The sequence below is a fragment of the Psammomys obesus genome, unplaced genomic scaffold (genome assembly GCF_907164565.1).
Source record: "Psammomys obesus unplaced genomic scaffold, mPsaObe1.curated_primary_1811, whole genome shotgun sequence".
NCBI lineage: Eukaryota > Metazoa > Chordata > Mammalia > Rodentia > Muridae > Psammomys > Psammomys obesus.
In genome coordinates this window covers 31,983,959-32,001,576 of record NW_026585797.1, presented here as the reverse complement: position 1 = coordinate 32,001,576, position 17,618 = coordinate 31,983,959, and the positions used below count along the sequence as shown (strand labels likewise).

Here is a 17,618-nt window from a genome sequence, read left to right as displayed (position 1 = left end):
GGAAGGAAGGAAGGAAGGAAGGAAGGAAGGAAGGAAGGAAGGAAGGAGAAGGGAAGGAAGGAAAAAAGAAGGAAGGAAAAAAGAAAGAAAGAAAGAAAGAAAGAAAGAAAGAATACAAAATTAGTATAGAAACAGAAAGATAGGCATGGTATACACTCACTAATAAGTGGACATTAGCCATATAATATAGGGCAGCCATCTACAGACCTAAAGAAGCTAAAGGAGGACACTAGGGAAGATGCTTATAGAAAGACCTGGAGGGGACAGGACCTCCACAAGGAGAACAACAGAAGCAAAAAATCTGGGCACAGAGGTCTTTTCTGAGACTGATACTCCAACCAAGGACCATGCATGGAGATAACCTAGAACTCCTGCACAGATGTAGCCTGTGGCAGCTCAGTGTCCAAATGGGTACCCTAGTAAGGGGAACAGGGACTGTCTCTGACAGGAACTCAGTGGCTGGATCTTTGATCAACTCCCCCTGAGGGGGGAGCAGCCTTACCAGGCCATAGAGGAAGACAATGCAGCCAGTCCTGATGAGACCCTGATAGGCTAGGGTCAGGGAAGGGGAGGAAGACCTCCCTTATTAGTGGGCTGGGGAAGGGGCATAGGAGATGAGGGAGGGAAGGTGGAATTAGGAGGGAAAAAGGGAGGGGGCTACAGCTGGGATACAAAGTGAATGAACTGCAATTTATAAGAAAATAAATTCATGATTTATGTCTAAAAAAAAAAAAAAAGAAAATAAGTTAGTTTAAAAATTCTCATTCAGAATGGCAAACAGGATAGACACCAGAAGTGGTGGAAGAGAGGAAACAGGATGAGCTATAGAGGGTTCTCTGAAAGGATTCACCCAACAGGGGATCAAAACAGATGCTGAGACTCAGGACAGAGAGCAGGGAGTCTTATGGAGGAAGATAGGGGTACGATTAGAGGGGCATGGAGGGGAAAGGAGCCCCACAAGGAGACCAAGAAAACTAAAATATTTGAGCCCGGGGATACTACAGAGACTGATGCACCAATGGAGGACCATGCATGGAGAGGACCTAGACACCCCCCCCACACACACACACACAGCTCAGATGTGGCTGATTGGCAGCTTAGTCTCCATGTGGATCTCTGAGTGAGGGGATCAGGGCTGCGTCTATTATGAATTCAGTTGACTGCTCTCTGATCATTGGCCCCTGATGATGCAGCCTTGCCAGGCCACAGAGGAAGAGGATCCAGGCAGTCCTGATGAGACTTAACAAGCTATGGGCAGATGGCAACAGTGGAGAACTCCCCCTTTCAGTGGAGTAGGGGAAGGAGGTGGGGGAAATGGGAGGGAGGGTGAGACTGGGGGAGTTGAGGAAGGGAGCTTCAATCAGGATATATAATGAGAAAATTGTGAAAAAATAAATAAATAAAAAATAAAAAAAAATAAAAATTTAAAAAAGAAAGAGAACAGAAAACTCAGAAGTAGACTCATTAAAACTGTCTACTGATCTTTGGTAATATATCAAAGATAATACAGTGAAACAAAGAATCATCTTTTCAATAACTAGTGTTGGAACATCTGAATATCTGTACCCAAAACAAGGAATCTAAGTATCTAGGTATGGATCTTATGGGTTTTACAAAAGTTAACTCAAATGTATAGACTTAAATATGTGGAGCTTAAGATTTTAAATTATGGGGCTGGTATGGTGGCATATGCTTTTAATCTCAGCACTTGGGAGGCAGGAGCATCTATTACTTCAAGGCCAGTGTGGTCTATTTTAAAAAGTTCTTGGCTATCTAGGATTACATAGTGAAATATGTAGAAATAAAACAAAACAACACAAAAAACTAGACAGAAGACCTGAATGTATACCCCAGTGATAAAGATACACAGACTGATACGTAAGATATTCAATACAAGAAATAATTAGTCAAATGTGAATTAACAATTAGATAGAATTAATAATCAACTGAGATGGCTGAAATTCAAAGTAGTGACAACCCCAAGTGATGCTGAAACAACAGCAACTCTCATTCAGCCGGTAATGTGAAAATTGGTGCAATTATTTTGGAAGACAATGTGGTAGCACTTATAAAAACAAACTTTTACCATTCAAACCAGCAATGTCACATCCTGGTGTTTACTTAAAGATTGTAAAAACCTGTATATATGGAAAAACTGGCTCACAATTGCTTATAGAAGATGTTTTCAGAATTGCTGGAAACTGGAAGCAATCAGTTTGTCCTTCAGAAGGTGAATAGTAAATATAATACATCAGACAATAGACTAGTATTAGTGCTTGAACATCAAGCACTAAAAAGACATGGAAGATACGTAACTGCATCCTGCTAGGTAGAAAAGCTAAAAAAGAATACAAACTGTATGATTCTAACTCTCAGATTCTTGAAAAACTCTGGAAGGAGTAAAAAGATCAGTGGTTGTCATAAGTTAGAGGGAGGGAGGGAGGAATGAATGGGCAAAGCAAGAGAAAGGGGGAGTAAAGCTATTATGTGGAAGACAATGATTGTAGAAACCTTCACATTTGTTAAACCTATACGCATATAACAGGAGTAAACTGGAGTAATAAGGATGGACTTAAATGACAGAAATGTGCAATATAGGTAAAGAACAGGAACAGGAAGAATACATGTGCATAGGTGGTACATGTAACTATATTGGTACTGTATTTTGTGTTCAATCCTGTTGAATTCATAATACTACTCTAAATTAGCGGGGAAAAATCGTGACTGTGATTTTGGTAAAGATTTAAATACATATGACATGAAAAGAAAAATGGTCAATTGATCTTCATCAAAATTAAGATAGTGGGCTGGAGGTTATGGCTCAGTGGGTAGGAGCACTGGCTGCTCTTTCAAAGGATCCAGGTTTGATGCTCAGCATCTACATGTCAGGGCACCATCATCCACTAGAAACTCTAAAAGCAAGAAAGGCCTAAATAGATGTGCTGCAGTCTCTAACAGACCACAGATGCCAGCCCACAATACTATACCTAGCAAAAATTTCAATCACCACTGATGGAAAATTAAGATATTCCATAATAAAGCCAAATTTAAGCAATATTTATCTACAAACCCAGGCCTACAGAAGGTGCTAGAAGAAAAATTACAACCTAAGGAAGTTCTACAACCAGGAAAACACAGGGAATAATTAATCTCAGACTTGAAAAATCAAAAGAAGGAAAAAACACACATAAAACACACACACCAGCACTACCACCAATAAGAAAATAAAAGAATCAACAATTATTGGTCACTGATATCTCTCAATATCAATAGTCTCAATTTCCTAGTAAGACACAGACTAGCAGAATGGAAGCAAAGACAGGATCCATCCTTCTACTGCAGCCAAAAAACATATCAACACCAAGAACAAATATCACCTCAGGGAAAAGAGTTGGAATGACACATTCCAAGAAAATGGACCCAAGAAGCAAGGTAATATAGTCACTTTATTATCTAAGATAGACTTTAAACCTAAGCAAATTAGAAGAGAGAGGGAAAGATGCTGCATAGTCATCAAAGGAAAAATCTACCAAAATGACATTTCAGTTCTTAACGTCTATGTCCTAAACACAAGGCCACCCTAATTTGTAGAAGAAACCGTACTACAGCTTAAAATCACATATTGATCTTTACACACTGATGGGAGACTTCAATATCCACTCTCACCAGACACAAAGTAAAAAGAGCTTACCAGAGCTAACAGACATTATAAATCAAATGGACCTAACATTTTAACAGAATGTTTCACCAAAACACAAAAGAAGATACCTTTCTGGTACCTTCTGGAACTTTCTCTAAAATTGACCACATACTCAGATACAAAGCAAGTCTCAAGAGATACAAGAAAACTGAAATAACACCCTGCATCCTAGCAGACTGCCATAGATTAAAACTGAATATTAATAACAACACAAACAACAGTAAGTCTACAAATTCATTGAAACTAAACAACTCTCTACTGAATAAAAAAATTGGGCCAAGACAGAAATAAAGACTTTCTAGAACTGAATGAAAATGATTACACAGCATACCAAAACTTACGGGACACATTGAAAGCATTGTTAAAAGGAAAGTACATAGCACTAAATGCCCACATTAAAAAAACAAAACAAAACAAAACAAAAAACCTGAAGAGTCTCATATTAGCAACTTAACAGCACATCTGGAAGTTCCAGAACAAACAAACAAAAAACAAAACAAAAAAAAAACAAAGACATAAACAAACTAAAAACTGAAAGAAAAGAAAGAGAAAAACAAACAAACAAACAAACAAAGAAAAACAACCCATATGATCATCTCATTAGATGCAGAAAAGGCCTGTGACAAAAACCCAACACCCTTTCATGATAAAAGTCCTGGAAAGTTTAGTGATACAGGGGGCATCTCCAAAAATAATAAAGGCAGTTTACAGCAAGCCCATAGCCAACATTAAATTAAATAGAGAGAAACTCAAAGCAATTCCACTAAAATCAGGAAGACAAGGTTTTTTACTCTCTATACCTGTTCAACATAGTACTTTAACTTTTAGCTAGAGCAATAAGACAACTAAAGATGAAGAGGTACAAATTGGAAAGAAGCCAAATGTATCTTTATTTGCTGATGATTTGATAGTATACATAAGTGACCCAAAAAAATCCACTGGGAAATGTCTAAAAGCTGATAAACACTTTCATCAAAGTAGCCTGATACAAAATTAACTCATAAAAATCAGCAGTCCTGTAATATACAAATGACAAGCAAATATAAATGTAAAATACAAAATACAATTTTCTTTGAAATTCTAACATACAAACTGAGAAAGAAATCAAGGAAACAGCACCTTTCAAAATAGCCTCAGAAAATATAAAGTATCTTAAAGTAACTCTGACCAAGCAAGTGAAACGCTTGTATGATTAAAAACTTCCAAGTCTTTGAAGAAAGAAATTGAAGAAGATATCAAAAGTTGGAAAAAAATCTTTCATTTCATAGATCAGTAGAATTAATAGTGAAAATTCTACCAAAACAATCTATAGATAGGTTCAATGCAATCCTCATCAAAACTCCAACTCAATTCTTCACAGAAATTGAAAACACCATATTCAACTTCATATGGAAACACACACACACACACACTCGTACATAAAAGTAAAAAAAACAAAACAAAACAAAAAACCACCACCACCACCAACAACAAAAAAACAAGATAGCTAAAGCAATCCTGAATAATAAAAAAGACTGCTGGAGGTAATACCATCCCAGATTTCCAGATTTCCAGTTGTACACAAATATATTGTACTAAAAAGCAGCATGTTATTGACATTAAAATAGACACATAGATCAATGGAAAACAATAGAAAACCTAGTGCTGGAGAGATGGCTCAGAGGTTAAGAGCACTGGCTATTCTTCCAAAGGTCACTAGTTCAATTCCCAGCTCACAATCATATATAATGAGATCTGGTGCCTCTTCTGGCCTGTGGGCACATTTGCAGCGGAATACAGCATAAGTAACAAATCAATAAATCTTAAAAAAAGATGGGTAAAATATAGAAAACCCAGATATAATTCTACACCTGATTTTTACAAAGGAGGCAAAAACATGTATCGCAGAAATGACAGCATCATCAACAAATGTTGCTAGTCAAACTGGATAGCTGCATGCAGAAGAATGCAAATAGATCTGTATCTATGACTTGCTCAAATCCAAGTCCAAATGGATCAAGGACCTTAGTATAAGACTAATTACTTTGAATTTGATAGAAGACAAAAGTAGGGAATAGGTTTGCGCTCATTGGCACAAAAAGTGACTTTCTGAACAGGTCACCAATAGAACAGGCATTAGTATCAACAATTAATATGTGTGACCTTGTGAAGCTAAAATGCTTCTGTAGATCAAGGGACACCATCATTAGAGCAAAGCAGCATCCTACAGAATGTGAAAAAAAAATAAACCTTCTGCCAATTATAGAGGGTCTATATCAAGAACATATAAAGAACAAAAAATCCTGAGCAAAAGAAAATAAGTAACTCAATAAAAATTTGGGTATAGAACTAAACAGTTTTTTTCAAAAGATATAACACAAATGGTTGAAAAACACTATGAAAAATGTTCAACATCCTTAGCCACCAGGAAAATGAAAATTGAAACTACTTTGAGATTTCATCTTGTACCAGTCAGAATGGCCAAAATTAATAAAACCAATGACAGCATAGGCTGGCAAGACGCTTTGGAAAGGAGAACACTGTTGGTAGATGTGTGAACTGCCACAGCACCTATGGGAATCAGGGTGGCAGTTCCTCAGGAAGCTTGGAATAGATCTCCCTAAAGATCTGGCTGTACCACTGCTGGTCAGACACCAAAAAGATTCCACATCCTGTTAGAAACACGTGCTCATTCATGTTGATTGCTGCTCTAATAATAATAGCTACAAACTGGAAATTGCCTAGATGTCCATCAACTGATGAAAAAATAATGAAAATGTGGTACATTTATATAATTGGATATTGTTCCACTGTTAAGAAAAATGAAATGATAATATATCCAGGTAAAGAATGAGTGAGGTCATAAACAAACTGAAGGAGAAAAACCACATGATCATCTCCTTAGATGCTGAAAAAGCATTTGACAAAGTCCAACACTCATTCATGTTTAAAGTCTTGGAGAGATCAGGAATACAAGGCACATACCTAAAGATAGTAAAGGCAATATACAGCAAGCCTATAGCCAACATCAAACTCAATGGAGAGAAACTTAAATCAATCCCACTGAAATCAGGGACAAGACAAGGCTACCCACTCTCTCCCTACCTCTTCAACATAGTACTTGAAGTCCTAGCCAGGGCAATAAGACAACTAAAGGAGATCAAGGGGATACAAATCGGAAAGGAAGAGGTCAAAGTGTCACTATTCGCAGATGATATGATAGTATATATGAGAGACCCCAAGAATTCAACCAGAGAACTCCTCCAGTTGATAAACACCTTCAGCAAAGTGGCAGGATACAAAATCAACTCAAAAAAATCAGAATCCCTTCTGTATACCAAAGACAAAATGGCCGAGAAAGAAATTAGGGAAACAACACCCTTCACAATAGCCACTAACCACATAAAGTACCTTGGGGTGACACTAACCAAGCAAGTGAAAGACCTGTTTGAGAAAAACTTCCAAGTCTCTGAAGAAAGAAATTGAAGAAGATCTCAGAAGATGGAAAGATCTCCCGTGCTCATGGATTGGTAGGATTAACATTGTGAAAATGGCCATCCTGCCAAAAGCAATCTACAGATTCAATGCAATTCCCATCAAAATACCAACTCAATTCTTTACAGACCTTGAAAAAAAGATTCTCAGCTTCATATGGAGAAACAAAAAACCCAGAATCTCCAGAAACAATCCTGTACAACAACAGATCATCTGGAGGTATCTCCATCCCCGATCTCAAGTTGTACTACAGAGCAATAGTAATAAAAACTGCATGGTATTGGCATAAAAACAGAAAGGAGGATCAATGGAACCGCATAGAAGACCCAGAAATAAACCCACACACCTATGAATACTCGATATTTGACAAAGAAGCCAAAACCATTCAATGGAAAAAAGACAGCATCTTCAACAAATGGTGCTGGTCCAACTGGATGTCCACATGCAGAAAAATGAAAATAGATCTATATTTATCACCCTGCACAAAACTAAAGTCCAAGACCTCAACATAAAACCAGATACTCTAAATCTGTTAGAAGAAAAAGTGGGGAACAGCCTAGAACTCATTGGCACAGGAGACAACTTCCTGAACAGAACACCAACAGCACAGGCTCTAAGAGCAACAATCAATAAATGGGACCTCATGAAACTGAAAAGCTTCTGTAAAGCAAAGGACACTGTCATCAAAACAAAACGCCTGAGGACTAATATCGAGTATATACAAAGAACTAAAGAAGCTGAAAAGCAGCAAACCAAGTAATCCAATTAAAAAATGGGGAACAGAGCTAAACAGAGAATTCTCGACAGAGGAATATCGAATGGCAGAGAAACACTTAAAGAAATGCTCATCCTCATTAGCCATCAGGGAAATGCAAATCAAAACGACCCTGAGATATCACCTTACACCCATCAGAATGGCCAAGATGAAAAACTCAAAGGACAACACATGCTGGAGAGGTTGTGGAGAAAGGGGAACCTTCCTCCACTGCTGGTGGGAATGTAAACTGGTACAACCACTCTGGAAATCGATCTGGCGCTTTCTAAGACAATTAGGAATAGCGCTTCCTCAAGACCCAACTATACCACCGCTAGGTATATACCCAAAGTTTGCTCAAGTACACAAAAGGGATATTTGCTCAACCATGTTTATAGCAGCTTTATTTGTAATAGCCAGAACCTGGAAACAACCCAGATGTCCATCAGTGGAGGAATGGGTACAGAAATTGTGGTATTTTTACACAATAGAATACTACTCAGCAATCAAAAAAGAGGAAATCATGAAATTTGCAGGCAAATGGTGGGATCTAGAAAAGATCATCCTGAGTGAAATATCCCAGAAGGAGAAAGACAAACACGGTATATACTCACTTATATAGACCTATAAGATATGATAAACATAATGAAATCTATACACCTAAAAAAGATAATCAAGAGAGTGGACATGGGGTAAGATTATCAATCCTCGTGTTGAAAGACAGATGGGATGTGCATTGAACATATGACAGGAGTCTACTGAGCGCATTTGAAAGACTAACTAGCAGTGCTTTCAAAGCAAAGACTCATGACCAAACCTTTGGCAGAGTATAGGGAATCATAAGAAAGAAGGGGAGTTAGTCTGATGAGGAAAGGATAGGAGCTCCACAAGGACCAAATATATCTGGGCACAGGGTCTTTTTTGAGACTGACATGCAACCAAGGACCATGTATGAATGTAACCTAGAACCCCTGCTCAGATGTAGCCTGTGGTAGCTCAGTAACCAATTGGTTTCCCATAGTGAGGGGAACAAGGATTATTTCTAACAGGAACTCAATGACTGGCTCTTTGGCCTCCCCACCCCCCAAGGGAGGAGCAGTCCTGTTAGGCCACAGAGGAGAGCTTTGCAGCCAGTCCTGAAGATACCTGATAAAACAGGATCAGATGAATGGGGAGGAGGTCCCTATCAGTGGACTTGGCAAGGGGCACGGTGGAGATGAGGGAGGGAGGGAGGGACTGGGAGGGAATGAGGGATCGGGATACGGCTGGGATACAGAGTTAATAAAATGTAACTGATAAGAAAAAAATAAAATTAAAAAAAAAAAAAAAAGAATGAGTGAGGTAATCCAGATCCAAAAAGACAAATACTGAATGTTTTCTATTATATGTGTATGTTAGCTTTGAAGCTTAAAGCTATGTGTGCTTCAATCCAAATAACCACAGAGGTTAGGTAGGTTAGGTAGCTAGTAAGGAGTGACAGGGTAAGAGGTGTCTTACAAAGGAGAAATATGTGTTCTAAAGCAAGGGGAAACTGTAATAGAAGAATTGAATGGAGGAGAAGGATGGGAGGGCAGGGAAAAGGAGAAAATATGAGGAGGGACAAGTAGCTTTAAAGGGCTGCTCAAAAACCATATGGAAACCTACTACTGTAGAAACCTCCTAAAATAAATAGATATAGGAAAAGAAATTAAATGCAGCCACAATATAATAGAGGCAACAATGCCACAAAGTAAACTCTCCAGTGTCAGGAATGGGGTGCATCTTGTTTGATCTGATGGCCAAAAGGATCTCAAAGATCCTCCCAAACATCACAGGCTAATGCAAAACCTGTAGTTATTTTCCATACCCTGATGTTGAGACCGTATTGCTGAAGACCCTGCTTACATATGTCATTGAATATGCAGAAATCAAGGTGGTGCCTAGCTAGAAACATCACGCCTACAGACTGGCATCCATGGTGCTGGAAGGTACTTTGCTACTGGAGTAAAAAAGTAATCATCAATATCACTCAGATACAACTGTATGACCTACAAGAGCAAGCTGCCTTCATGAAACACTGGTGCAGTTATGGTACAAGTGTTACGGAAGTAACCAACAACTTTTTGATTGCATTTAAGGGCCACTCCATGACATGAAACCCATATCTGATGCTGCTAAACTGGCAAAGAACTTGAGACTAGATATGCCATGAGTCCTAGTAGAAAATCTACTACTATTATTCTGCTAAAGGAACACAGTAATAGGATGACTCCTAACAACACATTGCTATACCACAGACCAGTGCATCACTCCACCCTTATCAGTGAAGCTTCTTCTTGCAGTAAATGATAATTAACAAGAGGCTCATAATAGGACAATATACAAATAGAGACTTTGGATCACTCTATCCTAAATGAGGTGTCTTTGTTAAACTTCTCCCCTCAAGGCTTGGGGATCTATGTGGAAGAGGAGGCAGAAAAAGTATAGGAGCCAGAGGTGGTAGATGACTTCAAGGAAATAGTATCTTGCAGACACAACAGGAATTATATATATACACACCCACAGAAACCGTAATGGCACACAGAAGACCTACACAGGTTTAGATGCGACAAAATTCTAGCACTGAGAAGGGGAAGTGGATTCAAAGTCCCACTCCTTACAAAGAAGCAAGTTGTAATCCATACCTGCTGGCAAAGAGACAATCAGTTTCCTCTCACAGAGTATCACTGGGTCTATCCACCACACTCCAGGGCATGTTTTCTTTCATTTCAATATTTTTTTGTTTTATTGGGTTGGTTCTGTTTTACTTTTGAGAGAGAGAAAGACCATGAAGCTGTCTGGTTAGGGATGCAGGGGGGATCTAGAAAGAGTTGGGAACGATGAAAAAAAATATGACCCAAATATATTATATGAAAAAATTTCATATTAATTAATTAAATTGATTTAAAAAGGGTAAGGGCAGATGTTCTTTGTATATCATTCAAATAAGAAAATATTTCCATTCGTTATAGCCTTAAGAAGCAGTAATGAATCCAACAAGACAGGACAGAACTTAAGACTCTAAAGTCTTCAAAATACTTCAGAAAAAGTTAAAAGGGATGGGACAAAGGAGCACATGCCATGTTTGCTTATTAAAGACAACATTGCTACAGTGGTGATACTCCTTAGAAGTGGGGCTGGAAAGATGAGCGGGGGTTATTTTTTAGAAGGACCTGAGTTTACTTCCCAACAACCACACCAGGCAGCTTACAACCACCTGTAACTTCAGTTTGTGCAAACTCAACACACCTCTGGTCTCTGTGGGTGTCTGTTCCCACATGCACAAAACCATACAGACAAACATATATAAGATTTTTAAAAATACTAAAAAATATGCCTAGGTTCAATTCAATCTTTATCTACATTGAAGGTGGCCTCTGTACAGTACTGACAAAATATCCTTAAAATACATGTGAAAATTTAAGGCTCCCAAAAAGTTAATCTTGAAAAACAGAGAACAAATTGAAAGACTCACATTTCCTCATTTCAAAGCTGTCTGCAAGGTAGAGGAATCTGTGCAATGCAAGAACAGTTAGCAGTACAACTGTCCACACACACATTTATAGCAAAGTTGGTTTTCATAAAAATTCTAAACTAATGAGGTTAGAGAGCTACTTCTATACTTAAGAGTAAAAAAAAAGAGTGCTGGTTTTCCAGATCTTCGGAGTTTGGTTCCCACCATCAACACCAGGGGTCTCACAGCTGCCTGTAATTTCTGTGGCAGAGGATCTGGGATCCTCTTCTGCCCTCCATGTGCACACACATGGCACATAAACACATAGACACAAAAATAAAAATCTAAAAGAAAAAAAGGGAAGTCTAAACCAACTGATGGGAAAAGTTTTCAACAGATGCTCCTGAATACTGGACACCTCCTTGCAAAAAATATGATTTTTTTGGCTTCCATGCTTCACACTATATACAAATATAATTCAAATGAAATAAAGACATAATTATAAGGTGCTAAAAATACACTACAAATGAAGGGACACTCTAGCTGGGTGGAGCACAGCAAATATGGCTCTGGTGGGCCTTGCCCTTCTTCCCTGTTTCCCCTACCTTCCGAAAGATCCTTAGATTACATTCCTGAAGCTAGCTAAGACGAATTCCCTTATGTGGCCACTTCCTCCTCCAGAGCCTCACTACAAAGGCCCAGTTACCAAAGAATTGAAATCCCAGCAATCAAAAGTCCCCTTTTGCTCACCTAACTGACATCAAAATTAAACACCTCGTCCTAATATGGGTTTCCCACTTTTACCTTTATAAACTGCCATTTTCCTACATGCCTTGTCTGTCTCCTCTCCATCCCGAGGCAGTACCTAAGGGCAAATATCCTTCCTCCTTCTCCCTTGTTCCTTTTCCCTTCTCCCTCTGCTCTCTTTCTTCAGTCATTTTCTCTTATTCCTTGCCCTTTTTCCCTCTGGGGCAAATAAATCTTTGTGCTGAGAATGTGATGTTGGAGTGTCCTGAGCTGGTGCTGTTCCTTACAACAAGTAGGGAAAACAAACAAACAAACAAACAAACAAACTCAAAAAACTATTGTAGATCTTTGACCTTGTAATAGGTAATGGTTTTGTGGCACAAGCCAAAAAAGTCAAAATAGATAAAACAGTTTACACACACACACACACACACACACACACACACCAAATGAGCCAACTAAAAATAGAAAAAGATCTGAAGAGGCCTACTCAGAAGATATACAAATGTCCAACGTATAAATGGAAGATAAGAGCTTTAGCCACTACAGAAATACAAAATCAAAATCCCAATGAAATATACTTTATGTATCACCACGGTCACAATCAAAATCATATTTAAAATTTTTTATTATTTTATGAGTGTTCTACCTGCATGCATGCCTTCGCACCACATATGTACCTGATGTCCATGGAGGCCCGAGGAAGGTTTTGTTGGAGTTATAGAGGGTTGTGAACTGCCATGAGGGTGCTGGAAATCACCATGTTCAGCTGGTTTTGTCATTTTGTTTTTTGAGATAAGATCTTGCTATGCAGCCCAGGCTGCCCTTGAGCTGGCCATCTTCCTGCCTCATCCTTCTGAGTGATGGGTACAGGGGTAAACTATCATGGTAGGCCTAAAAGTACCTTGATACAAACACTCTAAAATTGTGGTGATGATTGCACGATCTGTAAACAGCTATTAAGTTAGACACCTTAAATGAGAGAATATGCTATGAGTTATATCTCTGTTAAGCTCTATTTAACATAAAATACTATGTAATCATACCTACGGGTACTTGGATAACATCCACCAATTAATTACTTGTAGCTCATTGGTGAAATCTGTTCCCTTCATATCCTTCCTAGTTTCTGTCTCTAAAAGGACATGCACATACATAAGGCCCCAGACTTACAAAGCCTACTTGCTTAGTCTCTGCCAAATGTGACTCCATGTAATGTCATTTGTCTCTATAGCAACCAACTAGAAAAAGCTGCTTTGTTTAGCAGGGACTTTGTACAATCGGTGGTCTAGCCTAGAGATGTTTTAAAGATCTGCGTCCTCTATTCACCACTCCTCCCTGCTTCCGGTATCAGGTAAAGAGGAAAATCTGTGATGAGTGGGAAAGGCAAAGAAATATAAAAAGGAAAGAAGACATGCTGCAAGGAAGACTGAGTTCAAGGGGTTAGAAGGATCTGATTTAAAAGAGGATAAAGGATGAGTGCTTAAGAAATTACAAATAAGAAACAGAATTTTTAGCCATTTCCATTAACACTCTGGTTAAAGCAATGTAATAATAAAACAAATTTCAACATTCACATAATAACTCTGATTTAGAGAGAAGATTGTTTTAATTTGTAGCTGTCTAATGGGTATTTCACAGTGGCTCAACTACAAATAGGTATCAGATATATACCAGGCATCTTTAACAAACTTTTAATGGACTGGTAGATAGCAATGGATATCAAACCGTAAAACATTTATTAATACTATAGAGCAGACAATGACAAAAAGGCACACTCTGTTTAACACATGGAAACATTATAAATTTAAAGGGCTGTTGAGTTGGTTCATTGGGAAAAGTACTGGGCATGCAAACCTGACCACCTAGACCGACTCCTAGGCTGAAAGAGGACAGCCCATTCTGGTTGTCTCCTTACCTCCCATATATGTGCCATGTTCCATGTACACATACACACATACACAACTCACACATGATAAGTCAAACTCAAGAAAAAGCAGGAAGTAGGCTTCCTAATTTGGCATCAATTCTAAAAATATATAAGGGTGCAGGATAAAATGTGTGATTCCATTTAGAGAGTCTATTCTTAAGGGATTCATTAATGAAGTCATTAGCACAGGGCTGGCCAGCCTATGCCCCCAGGAAATTTTATGTCTCTGTTTTTCTGCACATAAAGAACACTTTTATTTTAACTGCTGTGGACAGCGGTAAACTGTGACAGGTGTTAATGTAGTCAGCTCCTGAGTACCTGCCCTTAGTTGCTATCCCAGATAGTGATCCTCACCCTCCTAACCTAGGGTACTGGGTTGCTCAAAATGTCTGCTAAATATTCTTTACAAAGAGTAAAGAAAACTTCTTTTGCTCATTTTAATGTCACTGGTTAAAGTGGAACCTAAGTCTTTCTCTTTTTGTCATACCCTTTGATCACATAAGCTACCTTTGCCACTGGACTATACGATCTTTATATGCTTTATCTTACAGCTTAGCACAGAAATTTAACAATATATGTTCTCTGTATATAGGCAATAAATTAAAATTATTGAGATTTATTATAAATATCTGAAAACTCCAGCAAGTCTGCACAGTCTACAGTTTTACAAGAAAAAGTGTTTAAAAGAGCCACTAAGTTTTGCCATTCTGTTACTATAAGAAAAGTTGAGTCTTTATGCTAACAAAGATCACAGTTCAGTAGTTGGCCTGGCCTGGGATACAACTTGCCTATCATGTTTGAGAAACCTGGACTCAATGCCTAGCATTGCAAATAGCAACAGAAATAAGCCAGCAAACAGAGAAGCAACACTATGTCTTTAGAGATGGTAGTAAACAAACAAATAACCTTCAAAGACAACACTGCAATAGTATACAATAAAACAAGAAGAGCACAACAAAAGCAACGTAGGGGGTCAGCAGGAAAAGGCTCTCCATATGCTGGCCTACGCACCGCCCCAGAACCCATATACAGGTTGGAGAGAGCTACACAAAACTGTCCTCTGACCTCCGTGTGTGTGACCTCCCCCACCCCCATGAAAGCCTTTAAAAAGTTACTTCACCATTTCTGTTTTACCTTTGCAGCGGGCAGGACTGACACTCCATTTCATTCCCAGTTCCAAGGAAATCTCATTCAGCACATTTTAATCCTACTGGTTAACTTGGGTTCTGTGTGACTTCAATTTAACTACATTTTTCAGAGTCTCAGAAGCCCTCTGTAGAGGAGTTCTGGATCCATGGAAACACACCTGTCTATTCAAACATCCAGGTAATGCTCAACAATAGACTCCTCTGTTAGAGGATGGCTCTGCACTCCATTCCACATCCTCACAGAATCCTCCCTACTGCATTTCATGGCTCAGGAGGTACTTGTTTTAGGACAAAACATGCTTAAATACTCAAGCAAACTTAACTGGCTATGAGAAAAAAAAATGTATTATAGTTTCTCTGTTTTTAGGGCTATCATAAGCTTAAACAACAGAAACTTATTTCCTCACAGTACTAGAGAGTAGGACCTTCCAAGACTGATAGCTTTGCTTTGTTTCCTCAGAGGCCAGTCCCTGGGCTTTTGAATGCTGCCTTCTTGTCCTTTCTTCACAATGCCTTTATGTACATATCCTGTGGTGTTTCCTCATATGCACTTTTTTTTTTCTTTTAAATGAAGATAACAGACGACATCCTGACTGGTATCCTCAACAGCCTCTTGTAACTTAATCCCCTCTTTAGGGACCTATTTATAACCAGTGTCACATTCTGAGGTACTAGATGATAGAGATTCAATATATGAATTTGAGGGAAAAGTAATTGGCCTGTAACAACAGCCCTAGGCAGTAAGTTCAAGGTTTTCATTTCAGAAAGCTAAAGTAGCTTTCCTAAAAAAGAAAGAAAAAAAGAAGTAGAAAGTAGTGATTTGGGGTCTCAAATCCTCATGTGGTACCCCTACATTCTGACCCATCAGTTGTAATATGGTTTTCTGTTGAGGAGTCACCTAGGCATTGTTCTACCTCTCAATCAGCATGATGTTGTTATTTTTCCTAAACTCTATCAGTGTACTTAGAAACACACAACAGTAAATCTAAGGGACCAAGATGGAAGGTTAGGATTCTAAAGAACTGTGTATGGTAAAGAAACTACTGGATAAAGTTTATTACTGATAAGCAGTAATAAAATAGAGAGGCCTGAAGATAGTTCTTGGATGTCCCAGGGAAAGAGGACTGCTCCCCCTAAAAGCTGTTATATATGACTTTTAAAAACATACAATAAAAGAAAAAGAAAACACCTGTAAGAAAATGAACTAAACTAGTGATAACCAGGTAGATCTTCTTGGTCCTTGATACATACATACATACATAATCTCCATCCACCCAGAAACGAATTTTATATAACTCACAACACACCTCCAGCCAAACAGCAACATGTATTTAAGAAGCACATAACATCGTTTTCATAGGACAACTGAAATCTGCAGGGTACCTGCCGTAACTGCATAGACCAACCTCATTGGAGCCATGTTTTAATCTTGAAATGGTCACTTAATCTTACAGATTCAGCGTGCCTTACAGCATACAGTACTTTTTTTCTTTATCTTAGCTAATAGCCCGCAAGTCTAGCATTAATAAGAGCTATGTGTATTGTTTATCAGCCGTGGTAATCTGTGTCTCCCACCACAGCAGACTTTTACTCTGATACATACAAACAACGGTGATTGAACTGGTAGGCCCTATTTGACTGCTTGGTGGTGTACTGACAATAAAAGTGGTTCTCTCCCCACTTTAATTTCCTTAAATGTGAATGGGCCTGTTCTGCAATAACCTTAAAAGACCACTGGACAAAGACATCTGACCAATAGCAACCCACTTGAGCCTGAACATGTCCAAAAAAATTATTAATCAAATTTCTGTGAACTAGGAGAAACATTACCTGCACACTGGAACTAAAAAATAATTTTCACTCTGAATTTTATCTAATGAAGTTTAGCAGTTTCATTTATAAGAAAAAGCAGTTCTTTTTCCTTTTTTACTCGTAGTTTGTGAGTAACACCTCAACTTAGTAAAAAGAAACAGTATATTCACAAAGGTGTTAAGCGCTTCCATTTCCCCACCCACCAAAGTAGTTAAGTAGCATTAAAAAAAAACCCAGCGTTTCCTTTATGCAGCCTGGAAATGGTTTCATAGGCATCAAAGGGCTCTCCAGAAGTTGTGGTGCTGCAATTTTTAATTTACGAATGGTTGGTATAAGTTTCTTGAGTACCAAATGTCATGACATGCATTTTGTGTTTTCTCCTTTGTCATATTCTGTTAATAATAATTTGTTGTGTTTTGGTCTTCTGACACTTCATTTTTCTCGATTTTTAACTTCTTGCTCTGCAGCCCTCAAAACGGCAGAAACCTCGCTTTAACGGATCACGTTTTTTCCTCTTATCCCCTCCCCTCTTTTATTCTAGGTCTTTTCAGATCTGAAATGGGAAGAAATCCAAGGAGCAG

The 17,618-nt window shown here is 38.4% G+C and overlaps 1 protein-coding gene across 1 annotated transcript in view; it reads right to left on the bottom strand.

Moving 5' to 3' along the window:
• Positions 1 to 17,618, bottom strand: part of Mcm9 (minichromosome maintenance 9 homologous recombination repair factor) — an 80,224-nt gene that overhangs the window by 33,100 nt on the left and 29,506 nt on the right. The window lies entirely within an intron of this gene.